The sequence below is a fragment of the Oratosquilla oratoria genome, chromosome 16 (assembly GCF_046742065.1).
Source record: "Oratosquilla oratoria isolate Oo_2021 chromosome 16, ASM4674206v1, whole genome shotgun sequence".
Classification (NCBI taxonomy): Eukaryota; Metazoa; Arthropoda; class Malacostraca; order Stomatopoda; family Squillidae; genus Oratosquilla; species Oratosquilla oratoria.
Window position 1 is genome coordinate 20,759,321 of NC_134792.1, and position 7,500 is coordinate 20,766,820.

Consider the following 7,500-nt stretch of genomic DNA (forward strand, 5'->3'; position numbering starts at 1 on the left):
ATATATATTTATACATAAATTCCTATGAAATACATACATTCATACGTACATCCATGTACATATATATATATATACATTCATGCATACATACATCCACACACACACATACATACATACATACATACATACATACATACATACATACATACATACATACATACATACATACATACATAAATACATACATACATACACACATACAAACATACACATACATACATACATACATACATACATACATACATACATACATACATACATACATACATACATACATACATACATACATACATACATACATACATACATACATACTGTTACGGGCTGCTGGTATGTGAAGAGACGTTACGTATAACGTCTAAGTGCTTAAGAACCAGCGCACTTCTAGAAGCCACTGTAGGACTGAACTATCTGGTCAGGGCCTAGATAATTCGTAAGACTAGAAGTAAAGGTAACAAAGAAGATTCCAGGAAAGGAATATTAAACTAGCGATAAAACTAGTAAACGAAATTATTAATGGAAAATATTTACAGGCAATCAACACAAAAGAGAATGGGCAGTAGGGTCAATGGGACCGTTACATGATTATAAGAATATGGAAATTATCGTTCAAATAAGAAACACAAGATAAGTATACAATATGGTACTATCTAAGTACAAAGAGATCAGGAACATGCATCAGAATAAGTAATAAGTACAAATATAAGTAAAGTAATGCAATGTATATCAGACACGTAATGTAGGCAAAAAGGGGTGATCACTTCACACCAATCGTCTCATGAATCTAAACCTTCTAGTTTTTATCAAGAGATCAATATGTGGGAAATGACAAGGAGTCAGCGATTTCCACCGCTTATATACCATTGGACCGGAAGCGGGATACTTCCGGTTAAGGGTGCGGGTGAGGAGGAGGGTAAGTTAACACGTCAACATGGGTAGTTTTAGGACCCTCGACTTGCTTGAACAATCTATTTATTTAGTAACTGTCAAATCTGTGCGCTCCGAACTATTCAGGATTTCGCTTGTCTGTTTGTTCTACAAGAGTGCGCACCTCTCTCCGCACGTAGGCAAAATTACATATAGTGGACGGGCGTTACTGCTTAACATTGTTACAATACATACATAGACAAGAAATATGAACATAGTTATGTAATACAAAGGAACACAATTCTATAACATAATTACACATATGACGTAATATCTAATATTACGTTACACCTCCACCGTTTGGGAAAGCTTTTCACTTTCTGTTGAAAAGCTACGTTCTAGAAAGTATGGAGTAGTTCTTTTGCGCAGGGGACAGCTTCTTGCTGTAGTAGGCGATAGTGTGAAGAACTTTGTTGTGTTCTTGCAAGAGGGCGGCACCGATACAGGTGTCGTTGACGTCGACTTGCAGAAGAAAGGGTCGTTGGAAGTCGGGTGCCCTTAGAACTGGTGCGTTAGTGAGAAGGGACTTCAGGTTTTTGAAGGCCGTCTCACAGGTAGGCGTCCACACGAAGTCGTGGTCTTTTCTCAACAGGTCAGTCAATGGTTCTGCTACATCTTGTTTCTCAGATAAGTGAAGATTTTGTAGTATCTGGGAGTTTTCCAAGGGAATCTCAGGAGGATTAGGCAGGTTATCAGGAGGCTCTTCCGATTTTATTGTGGTAGAGCTGCAAATTGGAATTGGATCTCTGGAATGATAAGGTTTTAAGGTATTTATGTGACAGAGACGGGAACTCTTTCTTCTGTCTGGAGTTTTGATTATGTAGTTGAGATCACTGGCTCTGGACAAGACTTCATAGGGTCCTTTGTATTTAGCCTGCAATGGATCTCCTGGTATGGGAAGATAAAGTAACACTTGATCTCCTGGAGAGAAAGTTCTAAGTTTAGAATTTTTATCATACCGACCTTTCATTACTCGTTGAGCATTCGCCAAGTTCTCTCTTGCCAACTTCCAAGCTTCTAACAACTTCTCGGTGACCTGGGACACGTATTTCAAAGAAGGAACAGGTGGTTCTTCTTTCATCCATTGTTCATGAAGTATCTTTAGGGGACCACGGACTTCATGACCGAAGACTAATTCTGACGGGCTGAATCCAAGGCTTTCTTGAATTGTTGTTCGGGTGGCGAACAACAAAAAGGGGAGTCCGTCTTCCCAATTTCGAGTGTTCTCAGCACAGAAGATTCTTAACATTGTCTTGAGCGTTTGGTGAAAGCGCTCTAGAGCACCTTGTGATTGAGGATGATAGGCGGAGGAAGTTACATGATTTATACCAAGAGTTTCTCTAAACTTGTTGGAAAGAAAATTACTTCCTTGATCACTTTGAATGTTCTTAGGAAATCCTACCATAGTGAAATATTTCAACATTTCTCTGATTATGTTTTGAGCTTTAATATTTTTCAAAGGAATTGCTTCTGGAAAACGAGTGCTCATACACATGATTGTGAGAATGTACTGATTTCCTTTACTTGAAGGAGGTAAAGGTCCTACACAGTCAATAAGAACTTTTTTAAATGGCTCTTCCATTACAGGAATGGGATGGAGTGGAGCTTCTACAATTTTCTGGTTGGGCTTACCTACAAGTTGACATGTATGACATGTTTTACAATATTGGGCAACATCTTTGACAACCGTGGGCCAATGGAAATGTTGGGTTATGTTGAACAAGGTCTTCCTTACCCCTAAGTGACCTGCTAAGGGAGTATCATGAGCCAATCTTAGAACATTATTCCTGAAACCAAGAGGGAGGACTATTTGATTCCTTACTTGCCATGGCTGGTCAGCGGTTGCGGTGGATGCTCTCCATTTTCGCATTAGGACTCCGTTTTCTATATAGAAACCTCGTGACATATTTTCAACTTCTTCTGGAGATGAAACAATCTCGTACAAATTTTTAAGAGAATGATCTGACTTCTGTTCTTTGATTAATTCTGCTCTAGATAGAGAAACTGGTGAAGAAGAAGATGGGTCAGTTTGGGAGAATAGGGATTCTAAATTATAGGTCTCCTCTTCAGATTTCTTGTACTGAGATCTGGTTACAGCACAAGCGGGAAACAACTTTAAGTTATCTGAAGGTTCTACTGAGGTCTTAGGGTTATTTGTTATTAAGGGAGAAATGACTTTGCTTCCAGCGATGTCATTGGCCAACAATAAGGATATTCCTACTATGGGAAGAGAGTCTACTACTGCTACTTTAACCATTCCGGTTGTTAAATCAGACCGCAAGAAAACATTATGTAATGGACATTTTATAATTCCTCCAACTCCTTCTATCAATATATCATAACCTGTATATGACTCACCCAGATTCTGCAAGACAGAATTTAAAATCAGACTTTGCTTTGCTCCTGTGTCTCGGAGTATGGAAATAGGATATTGTTGTGAACTACTACTATGAGATATAGTTCCTGAAGATACAAATGGTTTGAAACAAGGATCATGATCTGATGAGGGGGGTTCTACATTACTTGACAATACCGGCTTCTTTGGTAGTTTATCCTGAATAGAGGATTTTGAATCGTCTGATTTTATATTACTTACAAGAGTTGGTGTCTTATTGGAGAATGAGGGTGTCAGTCTCTTTCTGCAATTAGAAATGTGATGGCCAACCTGTTTACAATATGAACAAGTTACAGGGGGATTAGTCTTAAACCTTTCCATTCTTTGCCAAGGTTGGTTTGGAGGATATTGATTGAAATCAGACCTGTAACTGAAATGTGATGGGCTAGACTGATTTTCAAAGTGTTTTTTTGGGGACCAAGGATCAGAGTATTTTGTTGAATCTGGAATATATGACTTTGACTTTTGGGATTCCATTTGTCTTGACTTAGGTTTATGATTTAGTGTGAACTCATCAGCCAATACAGCAGCTTTAGTTAAAGTTTCGGGAACATGATCATCTATAAAAATCCTAAGATCTGTCTCTAAGGTATTCTTAAACTGCTCCAATAAAATCGACTGTTTAAGTCTATCTAATGTGTCTGTTTCACTAGCCAAACACCACCTATTGAATAACCTCTCTTGTTGAGCCGCATATTCTACGTATGTTAACTGAGGTGTCTTCCTATAATTACGGAATTTCTGTCTATAGGCCTCTGGTATTAGTTCATAAGCTTTTAAAATACAAGCTTTCATATTATCATACTCGCTTTCTGCTTCTGAAAGAGAAGTATAAATTTGCTGAGCCTTACCCTTAAATTGTGTTTGAATGATTAATGGCCAATTTTCTTTAGGGATTTGTAACTGTTGCGCCAATTTTTCCCACTGAAGAAAGAAAATTTCTGGCTCTCCTTCTGAAAATTGGGGTAGAAGTTTTACATACTTGGAGATATCTATATGACCTTCCTGAACTACGGGTTGTCTATCAACAATCCTAGCTTCTACTTCCGCCTTCTTTAATTCTAACTCTGCCAATTTGACTTTAGTTTCGTTCTCTCTTTCTATTTGTTTCACTTTAGCTTCCTCTTCTCTAGCTCTAAATTCTGCCTCAATTTGCATTTGTTTCAGTTTAGTTTCCTCCTCTTTAGCTTTAAAATCTGCCTCCATTTGCATTTGTTTCAGTTTAGTTTCCTCCTCTTTAGTTTTAAATTCTGCCTCCATTTGCATTTGTTTCAGTTTAGCTTCCTCCTCAAATTCTACTCTCCTGACCTTTAATTCAATCTCCTTAATCTTAAGTTCGGTTAGTCGTGCCTCTATTTCTAACCTATTTGAAGGAATTTGTATAGCTGTAATCTCTTCTGGAGATAAGATCTCATCTTCGATCAGATTTTCAACGAGTTCCTGAAGTATTTTTTTCTTTCGCAAACTTGTATCAATGTCTACTCCAAAGTGCTTGCCTATTTCTATCAAAGTGTCTTTAGTTTGTTTCTTTAAGAAACTTACCTTGGGATTTTGAACGAATTCTTGAACTATATCATCCATCTCTATAAGAATGTGTTAAATACCTGATCCAATATCCTTGGCAAGGGTCGCCACTTTGTTACGGGCTGCTGGTATGTGAAGATACGTTACGTATAACGTCTAAGTGCTTAAGAACCAGCGCACTTCTAGAAGCCACTGTAGGACTGAACTATCTGGTCAGGGCCTAGATAATTCGTAAGACTAGAAGTAAAGGTAACAAAGAAGATTCCAGGAAAGGAATATTAAACTAGCGATAAAACTAGTAAACGAAATTATTAATGGAAAATATTTACAGGCAATCAACACAAAAGAGAATGGGCAGTAGGGTCAATGGGACCGTTACATGATTATAAGAATATGGAAATTATCGTTCAAATAAGAAACACAAGATAAGTATACAATATGGTACTATCTAAGTACAAAGAGATCAGGAACATGCATCAGAATAAGTAATAAGTACAAATATAAGTAAAGTAATGCAATGTATATCAGACACGTAATGTAGGCAAAAAGGGTGATCACTTCACACCAATCGTCTCATGAATCTAAACCTTCTAGTTTTTATCAAGAGATCAATATGTGGGAAATGACAAGGAGTCAGCGAGTTCCACCGATTATATACCATTGGACCGGAAGCCGGATACTTCCGGTTAAGGGTGCGGGTGAGGAGGAGGGTAAGTTAACACGTCAACATGGGTAGTTTTAGGACCCTCGACTTGCTTGAACAATCTATTTATTTAGTAACTGTCAAATCTGTGCGCTCCGAACTATTCAGGATTTCGCTTGTCTGTTTGTTCTACAAGAGTGCGCACCTCTCTCCGCACGTAGGCAAGATTACATATAGTGGACGGGCGTTACTGCTTAACATTGTTACAATACATACATAGACAAGAAATATGAACATAGTTATGTAATACAAAGGAACACAATTCTATAACATAATTACACATATGACGTAATATCTAATATTACGTTACAATACATACATACATACATACATACATACATACATACATACATACATACATACATACATACATACATACATACATACATACATACATACATACATACATACATGCATACATACATAAATACATTTCTATACTTCCTGAAAGTATCTATCCCCATTATTACTACGTTACCTTTGCATCTCCATATATTCACAACTTATATAAAAACATCTGTTTTATTATACTTTTTATAATGTTTATTATTTACCTTTGCGATAATTAATTTCTTTTATACGTACTCGTATACCTTTGTTTTACTAACTGTGTCTTTGTATACTATTTTATATATAATCTTATTAGATGCTATTGAATTTCTTATTTTATTTTTCCAGAGAAATGAATGTATCTACAGTATATGTTTCGTCCTGTAATTTTTTACTTCTATTATAAAAGTATCTCTTCCATTATTTCTACTTTCATAATATTGTCCACAAACATATTTTCAATCCATTTAGCGTTTCTTCACTCTCTCACCAATTTGTGATCACCCGCATGGAAATGTAGCTTCGCGAACTGAATTCGAGTCCCGCCCAGGGCTGAAAATATCAGTATCGTTGCACCGTGAACCGGCACTCCAGCTGTGGTGGCAAGGAGGTCTGAGTGAAGCCAAAGCATTATCGGGACATCGGGTCACATTGAAGTTCTGAACTCTGACTCGGGAGTGAAAAAGCTTTCCATCACAAATGCAACACGTGATCAAAGACTGTAATGAAACACAGCTTACACCTCCTCTCATATCCTATTTCCTACTTCTCCACTTTAAACTGATTGTTTGCTTATTTCATTCATTCACTCTTAAGTATATTGATAAAATACGTATTGTATATACATTTCATATTCGTTAACGGTGTTTCACGGGACAGTCGACAAGGCTACAAACTGTTCATGTAGACCTACACAAGTTGTATATGAGAGAGGAACAGGCCACTGGCAAAGATGTGGTACGACTGTTCGTTCTCACTGGATTCACGATAATCATCACTTACGGAATGGGCAATTCGTTTTTATTACAGACTCACTGTTCATACTGATTTAGAAAACGGTGACACCGACCAGCACTGCAATCAGGGTATCGATTCCTTTTCTTTAGGACCTGAAACCTTTATCCTTCTTTACTATGCAAAGTTAATTACACAGGATTGTAGGAAAAACAAAAGAGGAAGTGATTAATTATTAGAAAAAAAGTTCCCGTAGAAAAAGGATGAAGAACAAAGGTGTTCTCTCTTTAACGTTTTCAATTCCTTTTAAGTCTTGAAAGGTTCGTATCAAATCCCCCCTCCTGAGACTTTATTGACCACCTGGTAATTTCTGCTTTTAACGATGCGATCAGCACTGTTCGCGTGTCTGAACCACTACGCCACCCCTTCCCCCTAACAGCATTAATTACTAAAACCGTCTCTTGTTCGGACAGTTCGCAAACGCGAATGTGAGCAAATTGTTTCAACTCATTCAGTCGAGATCGTTTCAAGCTGCTCCTAAGTGCAAGTAAACTCATTTGAACACTATTCAATAAATATAAGACCTCAAGCCTTTTTGGTGTGAATTTTTTATATTATTCTCCTCATACTGTCCTACCCAGTTTTTTTTTTTTTTTGTGTGATTATT